Below are 15,395 nucleotides of genomic sequence, written 5' to 3' on the forward strand. Positions count from 1 at the left end.
GTCTGTTTACATTTTGTGTATGCATTCATTTGTGTTTTTTTTGTTTAGATTCCACATGCAAGTGGTATCGTACAGTATGTATCCTTCTATACTTGACATTTAACTAAACACAATATTGCCTAGATCCATCCATATTGCAGCAAATAGCAGAATTTCATTCTTTTCATGGCTGAGTAATATTTCTGTGTTTGTGTGTGTGCATATGCGTGTGTGTGTGTGCATATGTACGTGCATGCACCACATTATTCTACCCATTCATCTGGTGATGGACACTTAGGTTGCTGTCATACATTTGCTACTGTAGTGCTGCTATGAACAATGGGGTTATGTATCTTTTCATTGTTTTTGTTATTGTTCTGGATATATATCCAGGAGTGAATTGTTGGATCATATGGTAGTTTTTAGTTTTTGAAGGAGCTCCATATGGTTTTCCATAGTGGCTGCTCCAATTTCCATTCCCACCAGAAGGGTGAAAGAACTCCTTTTTCTCCACAGTCTTTCAAACACTTATTATTTGTAGACCTTATTATGATATCCATTTTGACTGGAATGCAGTGGTACCTCATGATTGTTTTGATTTGCATCCCTCTTATTAGCCGTGTTGACCATCTTTTCATGTGCCTATTAACCATGTGTACATCTTCTCTGGAAAAATGTCTATTCAGGCTTCCTGCCCATTTTTTTACTGAATTGTTTTTTGTTTTGATACTTAGTTCTATGAGTTGTTTATATATTTTGAATTAAAAACCCTTGTTGATCACATTGTTTGCAAATATTTTATCCCAATCCTTAGGTTTTCATTTTTTATGGTTTTCTTTCCTGTGCAAAAACTCTTAAGTTTAATTACATCTCGTTTAACTATTTTTGCTTTTATTTCTTTTGCCTTAGAAGACTCATCAAAAAAAAAAAATACTGCTATTTTTGTCAATGAGTGTTCTGCTTATGTTCTCTTCTAGGAGCTTTGTGGTTTGAGGTCTTAAACGTGGGTCTTTAAAACATTTAGAGTTTATTTTTGTATATGGTGTGAGAGAAAGTTCTAATCTTTGTTTTGCAAGTACATGACCAGTTTTCCCAGCACCACTTATTGAAAACTGTCTTTTCTCCATTGTATATCTTGCCTCCTTTTTCATAGGTTAACTGACCATAGGTGCATGGGTTTATTTCTGGACTGTTTATTCTACATCATTGATCTATGTCTGTGTTCTGTATCAGCATTATGCTGTTTTGATTACTGTAGCTTTGTTGTATGGTCTGGATTTTGAGAAGGTTATACCTCCATCTTTGTTTTTTGCTCAAGATGGCTTTAGCAATTTGAGGTCTTTTGTGGTTCCATAGGAATTTTGGATTATTGGTTCTAGTTTTGTGAAAAATGGCATGGGTATTTGGATAGAAATTGCATTAAAGCTGTACATTGCTTTGGGTGGTATGGACATTTTAACAATATTAATTCTTTCAACCCAAGAGCACAGGATGCCTATTTCTTTATTCACCTTCGATTTCTTTCACCAGTTTTTAGAGTATAGGGTTTTCATCTCCTTGGTTATGTGTACTCCTAGATATTTTATTCTTTTTGATGCAATTTAAACAGAATTTTTAAAAATCTTTCTTTTTGTGATATTCCATTATTAGTGTAAAGAAATGTAACAGATTTCTGTATGTTAATTTTCCACCCTTCAACTTTAATAGATTCATTCATGAATTGTAGTAGTTTTTAGGTGGTCTTTAGAGCTTTCAATACAAAGTATCATGTCATCTGCAAAGGGTGTGTTTTATCTCTTCCCTTCCAGTATGGATGACTTTATTTATTTATATTTTTCATTTTATTGCTGTGGCTAGTAGGACTTTCAATACTATGTTAAATAGAAGTGGTGTGAGTGGTATCCTGTCTTGTACCTGAATTCTGCAGGAAGTCTTTCAGCTTTTCACTGCTCTCTGAGATGCTGGCTGTGAGTTTCTCATAGATGCCTTTATTATTTTGAGACATATTCCCTCTAAACTTTGTTGAGAGTTGTTTTCATGAACGGATGTTCAATTGTGTCAAACAGTTTTTCTGCATCTACTGAGATAATTATCTGAGTTTTAACTTTTGTTATATTATAATGGTGCATCACACATTGATTTGCAAATGTATCATCCTTGTGACACTGAAATAAATGCTATGTGATTATGGTGTATGGTCCTTTTTATATATTGTTGAATTTGTTTTGCTAATATTTTGTCTAGGATTTTTCTATTTATATACATCAAAGCTGTTGCCATGTCATTTTTTTTTTCTGTAGTGTCTTTCTCTGGTTTTAGTATCAGGGTAATGGTGACCTTGTTGCATTCTAATTTTCTTATGGTTCTCATATGATTCTCATTTCTTTGAAATGCCATTTGTTATCATTTCAAAAAAAGCAACAACATGCTGGCTCAGATGGTAAAGCGTCTGCCTGCAATGCGGGAGACCCGGCTTCAATCCCTGGGTCAGGAAGATCCTCTGGAGAAGGAAATGGCAACCCACTCCTATATTCTTGCCTGGAAAATCCCATGGATGGAACCTGATAGGCTACAGTCCATGGGGTTCCAAAGAGTCAGACACGACTGAGCAACTTCACATGCAGTTAGGAACAAGCTATTCACTATTTTTATTAATTATGAATTAATTTTTATATTTTCTCAAGTCTTTGAAATGGTTTATCATTTCAACATGTAGGAAAAATAAATTTTTTTACTGAATTTAAAAAATTGTTTTATTACTTCAACGTGGAAACAATGAACACATCATTAATTACTATTACATTTTTCTTTCTTACTAAGTCTTTAAAATACAATCTGTTTTCATTTAAACAAGGAAACACCATACACAAACTACTAATTATTTTTCTATTCTTTTTTTGTTACCAAATTGTTGATATTTTCTGTGTTACCCTTTCAACATATAAACACTAGGAACAATCTATTAATTAACGGTATTTGTTCTCAGTAAGTGTTGAAATGCATTGTTTTATCACATTGACTTGTAAACATATGAGCAGGTAACTACTTTAACATTTTTCTTACTAATTCTTTGAAATACAATGCTATCATTTTAACATATAACAATATAAAGAATTTACATTCTCTTATCTTTACTGTTTTTGATATGCAGTATGTTATCATTTCAACATGTAAACAGTATACATAAATGATTAATCAGTTATTCTACATCTTTTGTTTCTTATTAACTCTTGGATACACAGTGTGCATTTAACACTTAGGGTACATCACATTCGAGAATAGCCAAATTTCTAGACTTCAATATTCACATATGGTTAGTGTGCACCATACTGAACAGTGCAACTCTAGTGGAAGAGCAGACAGAATAAATACATATGGAACAATGTGTACCATGAAGGAACTGTACATGGTACATTAAGACAAAGAAACATCAGAATAAATCTACTTAAATGGGGAAATAAGAGACAACAGAAAACCTATCTGATGAGGTAACATTCAAGCCATGATGTGAGGACTGAGCAGCTATCCAACAGGACAAAAGAGGCCAATATCATTTGAGCCAATCATGTAAGGGAAAATGCAAAAAAAAGCGGGGGGGAGGTTTATGGGGGATAAATAAGTTCTCAAGTGCTCTAGGGAAAACAGACAAACTAGTAAACAATAGGAGTATCTACACTTTGGTGAGATCAGGGACTTTTTTTTTTTTTAACATGTGGAAAAGTACCTAAATCATAACAGATACTTGGTGAATGTGTGTGAAATAGCCAATAACAAAGCCAGGGTTCTGAGACCTGAGAAATCAGGCAGTAACATGCTGATGAAGGTACCACTAGGTAGTGGGCATAGTCTGTTTCTTTTTACCTGCGTATGTGTCCTGATAAACAACCTGAGCGAATCAGAAACAGAGGAAATTTGCAGGTACCTAGAGGGCAAAATTACTCAACAACTACCACCTCTAGGAAGAGTTTCAACAGATCTGAATTGTGTCAAGTGCCCATAGATTGATAAATGGACCAATCAGTGTGGAGAAGAAAATGATATGATATATTATGCCTCAGTCAGCTTATATCACATAGCCATAACTTGGTTAGTAATGAGAAGAAGATGTAGAGGGCAGTGAACAAGAGATCCAGAGGACCTTTCAAATTCCTCTATTTCCTTTTTAAAGTTTCTCTTTTATAGAGGTCAGTTACATATCCAACATTCTTAAACCTGTTTTCTGGAACAGTAGAACTTTGTATATGTATCTCTACAAACTTGGGCTTCAGGCAAAACTATGAACACTTAACAGCCATGCATCAGTGGTGAAACACTTCTTATATAGTGGAAATCAATCAGAATAAGTGGCCCATTGCACGTGATCCTGGTGTAACATGTGCAGCATCGCCTTGACCTGGGCCTGAACTTCGGCAAGTTTCTGTCGGTTCAAGCTGTGATAAAAATTCTGCTCCTGGTAACAATGGACAGGAACAGGATAAATCACATGCCTCAGCCTCGGTAAGGATGTCAAGCGCTGCAGAAGGCTCTTGAGCACAGGCATCGTAATGGGGTTGAAGGCAAAGTTAAAAACACGAAGGTGGACACATTGGTTCAGGGTTGGGATGATGGCCAAGAGAGTAGAATCAGTCATCATACAATTATTTATCTCCAGACGTTGTATGGTGCCTGAAACCTTTTCCAGCAGAGCCTGGAAGGGCTCATAAGCTTCTGAAAAGAAATTATTGTTATTGAGATTCAATACCCTGAGCTGGGTGGCCTGAGAGCTCTGGGACAGGAAAGAGACATCTCTGATAGAAAGGCCACAGAAAGGGAGACACAATGCATCCATATGAGGTGGCAGGACTCTAAAGAGAGAAAAAGTAAGTTTATTTCAGAAGAATGACAGCAAAGACCCCCAAATTACAGGAACATATTCCTCTACAATAAACTGCTATATACTAGTTTCCAATAGGTGGTTATCAATGTGGACTTTAGGATCAGAGATTATAAATTTTGGACACTGAGAAAGTTACTTTACCACTCTGAGGAAGAGGGTTTTAACCTTGAAATGTGCACACCAGTAATTACTATACAGAGTTACGAGAAGGATTAAGTGAAAAAATTCACATGCACTCAGTATATATAAAATAATAAGGATTGGATCTGGTTCACTTATTTGGTGAGGCTGGGTCTAGGAAAGCAGCCAACTGAGGGTTTCCTTTACTTTCCAGATGACAAGCTCTCCATTCAAGGGTCTAAGCCTTCGGGAAAATACAGGAGCAAAATTATCTGGCAGTGTTAACTCTTGTGACCCATCCACGGGCATGTGCATTAGAACTACAACTTAACGTTTCTCTTTGAGTGCCTCCCCTTCCTCTCTAGAGAGCTATAAAGTCCAGGAGCAGAAGGACTGAGTCTTTTTCAGAAATCTATGTACAAACATGTTCTGTCTGCCTGTGGTCACTGAATGAATGAATAAGCACAGCTTCCTTCACTAACCTCATCTACCTCTCACCATAAGGTACCCCATTCTCCCCCAGCTAGGTTCAAACTCCTAGCAATGCCTATGCTGAGGTGAAAGGAAAAGTAGGTTACTAGGAGCATAGGAAGAAGATGTAAGAATGGTCCCTTCTGTCTTAACAATGAGGTTTTCAGGGAACCCAGATTTCTCCCAATCCCCTCACCTGAGCAGTTTGTGCAGTTGATCTCTGAGGTAGAAGAAAGACAACCTGAGCTCCTGGAGGTTTTCCAGCTGCCCAAGCAGGATGAGAAAAAACCTGAAATTCCTTCCCTTATAAGACCTAAAGGGGATGTTAGACAAACTAAGGCTGTGCAGGTGGATCATTCCAGCAAAAAGGGTGATGATCTCATTCAGAAAAGCCTGATCCATTTCCAGATGATTAATGCACCCCAGATCCAGAATCTGAAGGATATGTCTGTTGGTAGACATTCTATTGATTCGCAAATCTCTGCAGCAGAGGTGCAAGAACCCAGAACTCTGCTCAACTTTATTACAGAGGAAAGTGAGAAACTGCTGTGCTCTCAAGGTATTACTGAGGGAAATATTCACTAGTAATTCCATGGTTTCCTGAGCTGACTCAACCTCAGACCCAGAATTACCAATCTCAAGGCACCTGGCACGATGCTGAGTGTTTTCTAAGTTACGGACAGCATGCCGAGAGTATTTGCATGACTGTAAACAGAAAGGGAATGTGATCCTGACGTGAGAGCATGTTATCTTACAGTTTGACCTGTGCCTTAAATCTAGGATCCTCAGTTTGTGGCCCCTGTAAGGAAAGAAGACAGAACACATGAAATGTGGTTGATTGGAACATAACCCAGCAAGATCAATGGTGGGAAACGGAGAGAACACCTGAATCCTGGTTTTCACTTCATCACCATTCACCAAGAAGTTCTTTCCACACAAACTGAGCATCTTTCATCCTTTCCCCACACTTCCTTCACCTCTGGTCTTGCCCTGTCTCAATGCCCCTATCCCACTTCTATGTAATCACAGTCAAACTCATTCATAGTACCCTCAATCACCTCTATTCTTTAATCAACTCTATAAGACAATGAAATACTGAAGGTGACCCCAACTGCTGAATTCATTGGCTAGTGTTGGGAGAAGGTTAGATACTCCCCTGCCCCAGGCTACAGCGTACCCTCCTGCTGACTCCCTATAAATCTTCTGGTCATAGACTTACCTAGAGGAAGAGTTCTGGGCTGGGGGGATTGGCAGACCATCAATCATGGCTTCCAAGATGTCATAGTATGACTCCTGTGTCTTCAGTGACCCAAGATGGAGACAGTGAAAAGGCCAGACCCTCACCATTGCCTTTAGGATCTTCTTATGCCCACCCAAGAAGGCAGTGCTGAACAATGGAACAAAGAGACCTCCTGGGATTTTCTCCAGAGCATGCATCACTATAGGCTCACTACTCAGCAGACTCTTTGCAGCAAGCTCGAAGAGTGTGGCTGTGATCTTTTGGTCCATCTTCACAAACCTGCTTCAGAGTGGAGAATATTTAGAAGTTCTGAGAAAAAATCTATAGTCTCTTGTTTGTTTCCAGGGATAGCTATGGACAAAATGCTTATTGAATAAATATATGGGCAAATTATATGGCCAACTCAAGTGACCTCTCCTCTGGGAATAGAATGAAAATAGACTTGTGTGTGTATTTAATTATATACATGCACACATACACACATTTACATAAGATAAAATGCCATTATAAGTCATAGGTAAGTTAGCAGAAGCCAATCATAACCTTCCTCAAATTATTTCTTCCCAAAAAGACACAAATCAATAAGAAGGAAAATGTGCATCAACATAAAAGCCTCACAATTCCTTTAAAATGGAGAATGCCAAAAATTCAAAGTAATTGTGAATAAAACAAAAATCATGAAATCTCAGCATGATTTTTCATACTCCCATGACTAGGCTTTGTGGCAAGAAAAAAGACAGACATAGAAATCTTCCAAGAGATAGAGAGAAAGGAAGATGGGAAAGGGCTTAAAGCAGATCTAAAACTACAGCAGAATGACTAAGCACAGAATAAATCTAAAATTACTGAAAAGGTGTCCTAGAATATGAGAGCATGGACTACAGGGGAGGAATTCCTAATAGGAGTTTTTTAAGGGACACAGATGACTTAAAAGTGCAGTTTTTGAAAGATACAGCTTTTAGGGAAGAATAAGGCAATGAAGAAGGGAGAAGCCTCTGTTGGCACTTGGGTAATGATGGGAAAAATAAACAGAAGGGAAAATTAAGGATCTTGCAATACATAAGAAAACCACAAATCAGAGTACTCATGACTTCTCCCCCAATCTCCAAAACAAACAAACAAAATGAAAGGTTGACATAAAGATTTTATATTCAACTAAGGAAGCTACTAGAGTAAGGGTCAGTCTTCAGACTGGCCCACTAACCCAAATCAAGCCAACTGCTTGATTTTATATATAAAGTTTATTGGAACAAAGCCATGATATATCATTTATGCATTGTCTCTGAATGCTTTGGCACTACAGTTGCAAAGGTGAGTAGAGTGACAGGAACACTGTGACCCAGAAACTTACAACATTCCCTACACATCTCTTTACAGAATATTTGCCAAGTAATCGTCTAAAAGAGGAACTGAGATGGTGTTCCAACAGGTGATGAGAAGGAAAACTTCACCAAACTATCTAAAAGTGAGTATTTTACATGTAATACTAAAATCAACATGGAGGAAAGGGGAGAAGACTAATGTACAGAAGTTTTATGTTGTGAAAAAACAGAAAATGTGCAAGTAAAATGAGAGAAGGGAGAAGAGTATAAGAAAATAGAACAACCTTTTTATCATGATGCAATAGGGGAGTGTTAAATGATATTGGCGGAAAAAATGCATAGACTAGAGAGTAAAGTGTTAAGGAAATAGGTGGTTCAGGATGAGTTTTAACAATGCATTAAACATGATGAAGAATATGTCTTAATGATAAAAGCAAAAACTCAAAATGGAGATGTAATCGTTAGGAATATTTATGCACCAGGAGTACTGCAAACACCTTCAAAAGTAAAAAGGGAAGGATATGTAGATAAAATAACAGTAATAAGAGAAAACACTAACAATAGAAGATTTAATACATCAGACTTAGTCTAAGGCTAATCAGATTGTATGAGATTACAGAATACGGTGGTCCCGAGATGGCAGAGGAATAGGATGGGGAAACCAGCCTCTCCTCCAAAAATTCAACAAAAGATCATTTGAATGTTGAGCAACTCCCACAAAACAACTTCTGAACATTGGTTGAGGACACAAGGCACCCAGAAAGGCACCTCAAACTCTTCAAGAGGAGGTAGGACAACATACAAAAGACGAAAACAGAGAAAAAAGATTTAGGGATGGACACCTGTCCCTGGTGAGGGAGTTGTGAAGAAGAATTTTCCACATAGTAGGAAACCCTCTCACAGGCATGTCTATGGGGAGTTTTGGAATCTCAGAGGGCAAAATTCAGTTCAGGTCAGTCGCTCAGTCGTGTCCGACTCTTTGCGACCCCGTGAATAGAGGCACGCCAGGCCTCCCTGTCCATCACCAACTCCCGGAGTTCACTCAGACTCACGTCCACCGAGTCAGTGATGCCATCCAGCCATCTCATCCTCTGTCGTCCCCTTCTCCTCCTGCCCCCAATCCCTCCCAGCATCAGGGTCTTTTCCAATGAGTCAACTCTTCGCATGAGGTGGCCAAAGTATTGGACGTTCGGCTTCAGCATCAGTCATTCCAATGAACACCCAGGACTGACCTCCTTTAGGATGGACTGGTTGGATCTCCTTGAAGTCCAAGGGACTCTCAAGAGTTTTCTCCAACACCACGGTTCAAAAGCATCAATTCTTCAGTGCTTAGCTTTCTTTATAGTCCAAATCTCACATCCATACATGACCACCGGAAAAACCATAGCCTTGACTAGACGGACCGTTGTTGACAAACTAATGTCTCTGCTTTTCAATATGCTGTCTGGGTTGGTCATAACTTTCCTTCCAAGGAGTCAGCGTCTTTTAATTTCATGGCTGCAGTCACCATCTGCAGTGATTTTGGAGCCCAGAAAAACAAAGTCAGCCACTATTTCCACTGTTTCCCCATCTATCTGCCATGGATGAGACCAGATGCCATGATCGTCGTTTTCTGAATGTTGAGCTTTCTTTAAGCCAACGTTTTCGCTCTCCTCTTTCACTTTCATCAAGAGGCTCTTTAGTTCTTTTTCACTTTCTGCCATAAGGGTGGTGTCATCTGCATATCTGACGTTATTGATATTTCTCCCGGTAATCTTGATTCCAGCTTGTGCTTCCTCTAGCCCAGCGTTTCTCAAGATGTACTCTGCATATAAGTTGAACAAGCACGGTGACAATATACAGCCTTGCCGTACTCCTTGTCCTATTTGGAAACAGTCTGTTGTTCCATGTCCAGTTCTAACTGCTGCTTTCTGACCTGCATACAGGTTTCTCAAGAGGCAGGTCAGGTGGTCTGGTATTCCCATCTCTTGAAGAATTTTCCACAGTTGATTGTGATCCACACAGTCAAAGGCTTTGGCATAGTCAATAAAGCAGAAATAGATGTTTTCCTGGAACTCTCTTGCTTTTTCCATGATCCAGCAGATGTTGGCAATTTGGACTCTGGTTCCTCTGCCTTTTCTAAAACCAGCTTGAACATCTGGAAGTTCACGGTTCACGTATTGCTGAAGCCTGGCTTGGAGAATTTTGACCATTACTTTACTAGCGTGTGAGATGAGTGCAGTTATGCAGTAGTTTGAACATTCTTTGGAGTTGCCTTTCTTTGGGATTGGAATGAAAACTGACCTTTTCCAGTCCTGTGGCCACTGCTGAGTTTTCCAAATTTGCTGGCATATTGAGTGCAGCACTTCCACAGCATCATCTTTCAGGATTTGAAATAGCTCAACTGCAATTCCATCACGCCCACCAGCTTTGTTCCTGGTGATGCTTTCTAAGGCCCACTTGATTTCACATTCCAGGATACCTGGCTCCAGGTGAGTGATCACCTAGATTATCACCTAGATAGATATCACCTAGATTATCACCTAGATAATCACCGTCGTGATTATCTTGCTCGTGAAGATCTTTCTTGTACAGTTCTTCTGTGTATTCTTGCCATCTCTTCTTAGTATCTTCTGCTTCTGTTAGGTCCATACCATTTCTGTCCTTTATCGAGCCCATCTTTGCACGAGATGTTCCCTTAGTACCTCTAATTTTCTTGACGAGATCTCTAGTCTTTCCCATTCTGTTGTTTTCCTCTATTTCTTTGCATTGATCACTGAAGAAGGCTTTCTTACCTCTTCTGGCTCTTCTTTGGAACTCTGCATTCAGACGCTTATATCTTTTCTTTTCTCCTTTGCTTCGAAAGTTTAAATCTAGTGTTAGAAAGTTTAAATGAGCCAATTTTCACAGAAGAAATGAATACAGTTATTACAAGAATTACACCCAAGAAGCACCTTGCTCAGATGTATTTATTGGTGAATTCTAGTAAACCATCAAAGATCAAATAGTCCCAAAGCTTTGTGACTTGTTTAAGAACATTTGAAAGCAAGGACACGTCCCTAATTTCGTTTAGGAAGCAAGTAGGATACTAACACATAAACATAGATACCAAAACTCTAAATAGAATATTAGCAAACATCCAACAATACATTTAGAAAGTAGTACAGAGACATTACTTTGCCAACAAAGGTTCCTCTAGTCAAGGCTATGGTTTTTCCTGTGGTCATGTATGGATGTGAGAGTTGGACTGTGAAGAAGGCTGGGCGCCGAAGAATTGATGCTTTTGAACGCTGGTGTTGGAGAAGACTCTTGAGAGTCCCTTGGACTGCAAGGAGATCCAACCAGTCCATTGTGGAGGAGATCAGTCCTGGCATTTCTTTGGAAGGAATGATGCTAAAGCTGAAACTCCAGTACTTTGGCCACCTCATGCGAAGAGTTGACTCATTGGAAAAGACTCTGGTGCTGGGAGGGATTGGGGGCAGGAGGAGAAGGGGACAACAGAGGATGAGATGGCTGGAGGGCATCACTGACTCGATGGACGTGAGTCTCGGTGAACTCCGGGAGTTGGTGATGGACAGGGAGGCCTGGCGTGCCTCGATTCACGGGGTCGCAAAGAGTCGGACACGACTGAGCGACTGATCTGATCTGATCTGATACTGTGATAAAGTGGGACTTATTCCATTAATACAAGGCTGGCTCTGTATTAGGAATTTCATTCATATCATTCACCACGGTAACATATTTAAAGACAAAGACCCTGATGTTGGGAGAGATTGAAGTCGAAACGAGTAGGGAGCAGCAGAGAATGAGATGGTTAGACAGCATCACTGACTCAATACACATGAATCTGAGCAAACTCTGGGAGATAGGGGAGGACAGAGGAGCCTGGGTTGCAAAGAGTCAGACGTGACAACAGCAACTGAACAATAATCATATGACTATCATCACAGATGCCAAACCAATCTTTGGGAAACTTCAATAGGCATTCATGTTAAAAAAGAGAAAACTGAAGAAATAGGAATCAGGGGTGCATTATTAACATGATAAAAGCTATATAAGTAGTTCCTCATGCAAATACTTTATTTAGTGGGGGAGTACCAGAGGTTTTCCAATAAGGTCAGGAATAACAAAAGTATGCCCACTATATCACTCCTGTTCAGTCTTCAACAGCAAGCACTAGTCAGTTGACTAGAGAAACCAATAAGATTTTTAAGAATGGATAAGAAGATGTAAAGCCACCTCCATGTCCAGGTGATATCATCGCACACCTGAAGAGTCTTATAGAAACCATGACAAATTAACTAAAACAAAGAGAATTCAGCAAGGTAGTAGGATATAAAGTTACATACAAATATTATTAGTCTTTGTTTTACATACACACACACACAGCTGGAGGACATGTTTAGGAGAGAAAATCCCATATACAATGGCAATAACAAAGAGTAAGCGTATAGAAATAAACTTAATGAGAGCATCTATACAAGGATAATTTGTAAACACTCTTGAACAACATAGAAGGAAACTTGAATAAGTAGGAAGATTTTCAAAGACCTTAGATAGAATAACTCAGCACTAAAAAGATATTGATTCCCTCTAAAGTTATGTATACATTGAATATAATGTCAAAAATATCGGCGAACATTTGCATGGAGTTAGACCAATGGATAATTTAGTTCATATTTAAAAAAAAAAAACAAACGTGCAAGAATAGCCAGGATACAAGTAAAAAAGGAAAACCTATGAGTGAATAGGGAGAAGGCAATGGCACCCCACTCCAGTACTGTTGCCCGGAAAATCCCAGGGATGGTAGGCATCCTGGTAGGCTGCAGTCCGTGGGGTCGCTAAGAGTCAAGACAGGACTGAGCAACTTCACTTTCACTTTCCACTTTCATGCATTGGAGAAGGAAATGGCAACCCACTCCAGTGTTCCTTGCCTGGACAATCCCATGGACGGAGAAGCCTGGTGGGCTGCAGTCCATGGGGTCACACGGAGTCGGACACGACTGAAGCCACTTAGCAGCAGCAGCAGCAGCATGAGTGAATAGTAATCATATCAGACATAAAAGCACACTATAAAGCTCTGAATTTATACCACTTGGGTACCAGTACAGGAATAGACTAATAGGCCAGTGGCATAGAATAAAAATCTCAGAATAACACCAATTATAGTTGGGGATTTTAGTATATGATCCAAAGGCATGTAAAATCACTGAGGCAAAGATGAACATTCAATAAATGAGGCTGGAACAATTGAGACATTAAAAAAAAAAATCAGTGCAGATCCATGACATACCATCCACAAAAATAAACTGTAAATGGGTTTAGGAATCTAAACAAAAAAATGCAACCATAACAAAATCTTGAAGAAAATATGGCAGAATTTTTCTTCAATATCAGCATTGGGAAAGGCTTTCTAACTGTGACTGAAACTTCCAGAGGTGATTAAAGAAAAGAACATTCTATGTGACTAAAAAGATTTTTTTTTAATGTATGGCAAGTTGCGAAGAGTGGACTCATTGGAAAAGACTCTGATGCTGGGAGGGATTGGGGGCAGGAGGAGAAGGGGACGACAGAGGATGAGATGGCTGGATGGCATCTCTGACTCGATGGACGTGAGTCTGAGTGAACTCCGGGAGTTGGTGATGGACAGGGAGGCCTGGCGTGCTGCGGCTCATGGGGTCGCAAAGAGCTGGACACGACTGAGCGACTGAACTGAACTGAAGTGAAGGTGAAAGTGGCTCAGCCATAACACAACATAACTACAGATGCATTTAACATTTGGGCCAACAATCCTATTGCTGGAAATGAAACTGGAAGAGACATTACCACCAACACAAAAATGCGTGTACACAGGGTTATTCACTGCAGCATTGTTTGTATTAATCATTACGAAATGTTGAAAACAACTGAAATGCCCCTATGCTGCTGCTGCTGCTGCTGCTGCTGCTAAGTCGCTTCAGTCGTGTCCGACTCTGTGGGACCCCAAAGACGGCAGCCCACCAGGGTCCCCGGTCCCTGGGATTCTCCAGGCAAGAACACTGGAGTGGGTTGCCATTTCCTTCTACAAGGCATGACAGTGAAAAGTGAAAGTGAAGTCACTCAGCCGTGTCCGACTGCTAGGGACCCCAGGGACCGCAGCCCACCAGGCTCCTCGGTCCATGGGATTTGCCAGACAAGAGTGCTGGAGTGGGTTGCCATTGCCTTCTCCGGAAATGCCCCTATAGAAGCCAGTGTAATCTAATGTAGCTATAAAAAAGAATGAAGGAGTACAGAATAAGGAGTTTTTTTTTTAATGAAATGCTGTTTATTGAAAAAGGAAAAGTGCAAAGAAGCTTTAGAAAATGCTATCTTTCATTTAATAATCAATGGAACATAAGAAAACCCATATGTATCTATTCATTCGTGTAGAGTACATACAGGAAAGATTCAACCAGATAACCAGATTGGTTATCTACAGGGGGATTGTGGAAAAGAAATGGGGAATGCGAAGGGGGTGGAAGACATGGGGAAAGAATCATACTCCTACAGTATGTGTGTTTGTGTAGCCCTGAGTCTGAATCACAGTAGTGTTTCACATACCCCAAGATTAAGTGAAACATTAAAATGAACTAGGATATGGGGGGAGAGGGCAAACTCAAATTAGAAACACCAACAAATTAGCCTAAATATACTACAAATGAATGTCTTAACCACAAGAGAAGGAGTGAGGAGGAAAATAGCTAAGCTAAGCAACTTGGGCAAACAGTACTTTGATTGCATCCTTTGAGGCTTAAGATATAAACAAGTGTACACAAACACAAGTCATCAGAACTGCTTCCAACAGGTGCGTGTTTTGTGTTCAGTCATTAAGTTGTACCCGACTTTTTGCGATCCCTGTCTCTGTAGCACACCAGGTCTCCCCATCCTTCACTATCTCCTAGAGTTTGCTCAAATTCATGTCCATTAGGTCGGTCATACTATCTAACCATTTGGTAGCATTTCTGTAACTACATCATGTATAATCAGGTGTGAACAAATAAGTAGATACTGAAGATAAGGAGAGCCAGGTGAGACAAAGAGGTTACAAAAAAGACTAGAGTGGATGGTTGATGTATCGCATAAACCATCACAATATTGTAAACTCATTATCCTCCAGTTAAAATTAATTAATTAATTAATTTTAAAAAAAGAAGTACCAGTGTGAGCTCCTGGCTTTCACTATCTACAGAAATATCTAGAGAAATTCCAATGTATCTGGGAGCATAAGTATATACAGACAATATATTTCCTTCATTTACCAATGGAAAAGGAAGACCTAGCTGCAAGGAAACCCCAGTAGCAGCAATGAACATGCAGGGAGATATCAGTTACTAAATGTCATTTTCCAACGAAAGGAAACATGGGTTTTGGCAGAAGTGTTCTGATTTCA

The 15,395-nt window shown here is 39.6% G+C and overlaps 1 long non-coding RNA gene across 2 annotated transcripts in view; it reads right to left on the reverse strand.

Moving 5' to 3' along the window:
• Positions 1-2,804: 2,804 nt before the first annotated feature.
• The window catches only part of LOC139181016 (uncharacterized), a 38,781-nt gene continuing 26,190 nt past the window's right edge, over positions 2,805-15,395 (reverse strand). For both annotated transcript variants that reach the window (XR_011565171.1, XR_011565170.1), the window contains 2 exons: positions 6,666-6,965; positions 2,805-6,245 (listed from right to left, as the gene is read on the reverse strand). This is a non-coding gene — a long non-coding RNA (uncharacterized lncRNA). The remainder of the gene's footprint in view (positions 6,246-6,665; positions 6,966-15,395) is intronic.

The sequence above is a fragment of the Bos indicus genome, chromosome X (assembly GCF_029378745.1).
Source record: "Bos indicus isolate NIAB-ARS_2022 breed Sahiwal x Tharparkar chromosome X, NIAB-ARS_B.indTharparkar_mat_pri_1.0, whole genome shotgun sequence".
Taxonomy (NCBI): domain Eukaryota; kingdom Metazoa; phylum Chordata; class Mammalia; order Artiodactyla; family Bovidae; genus Bos; species Bos indicus.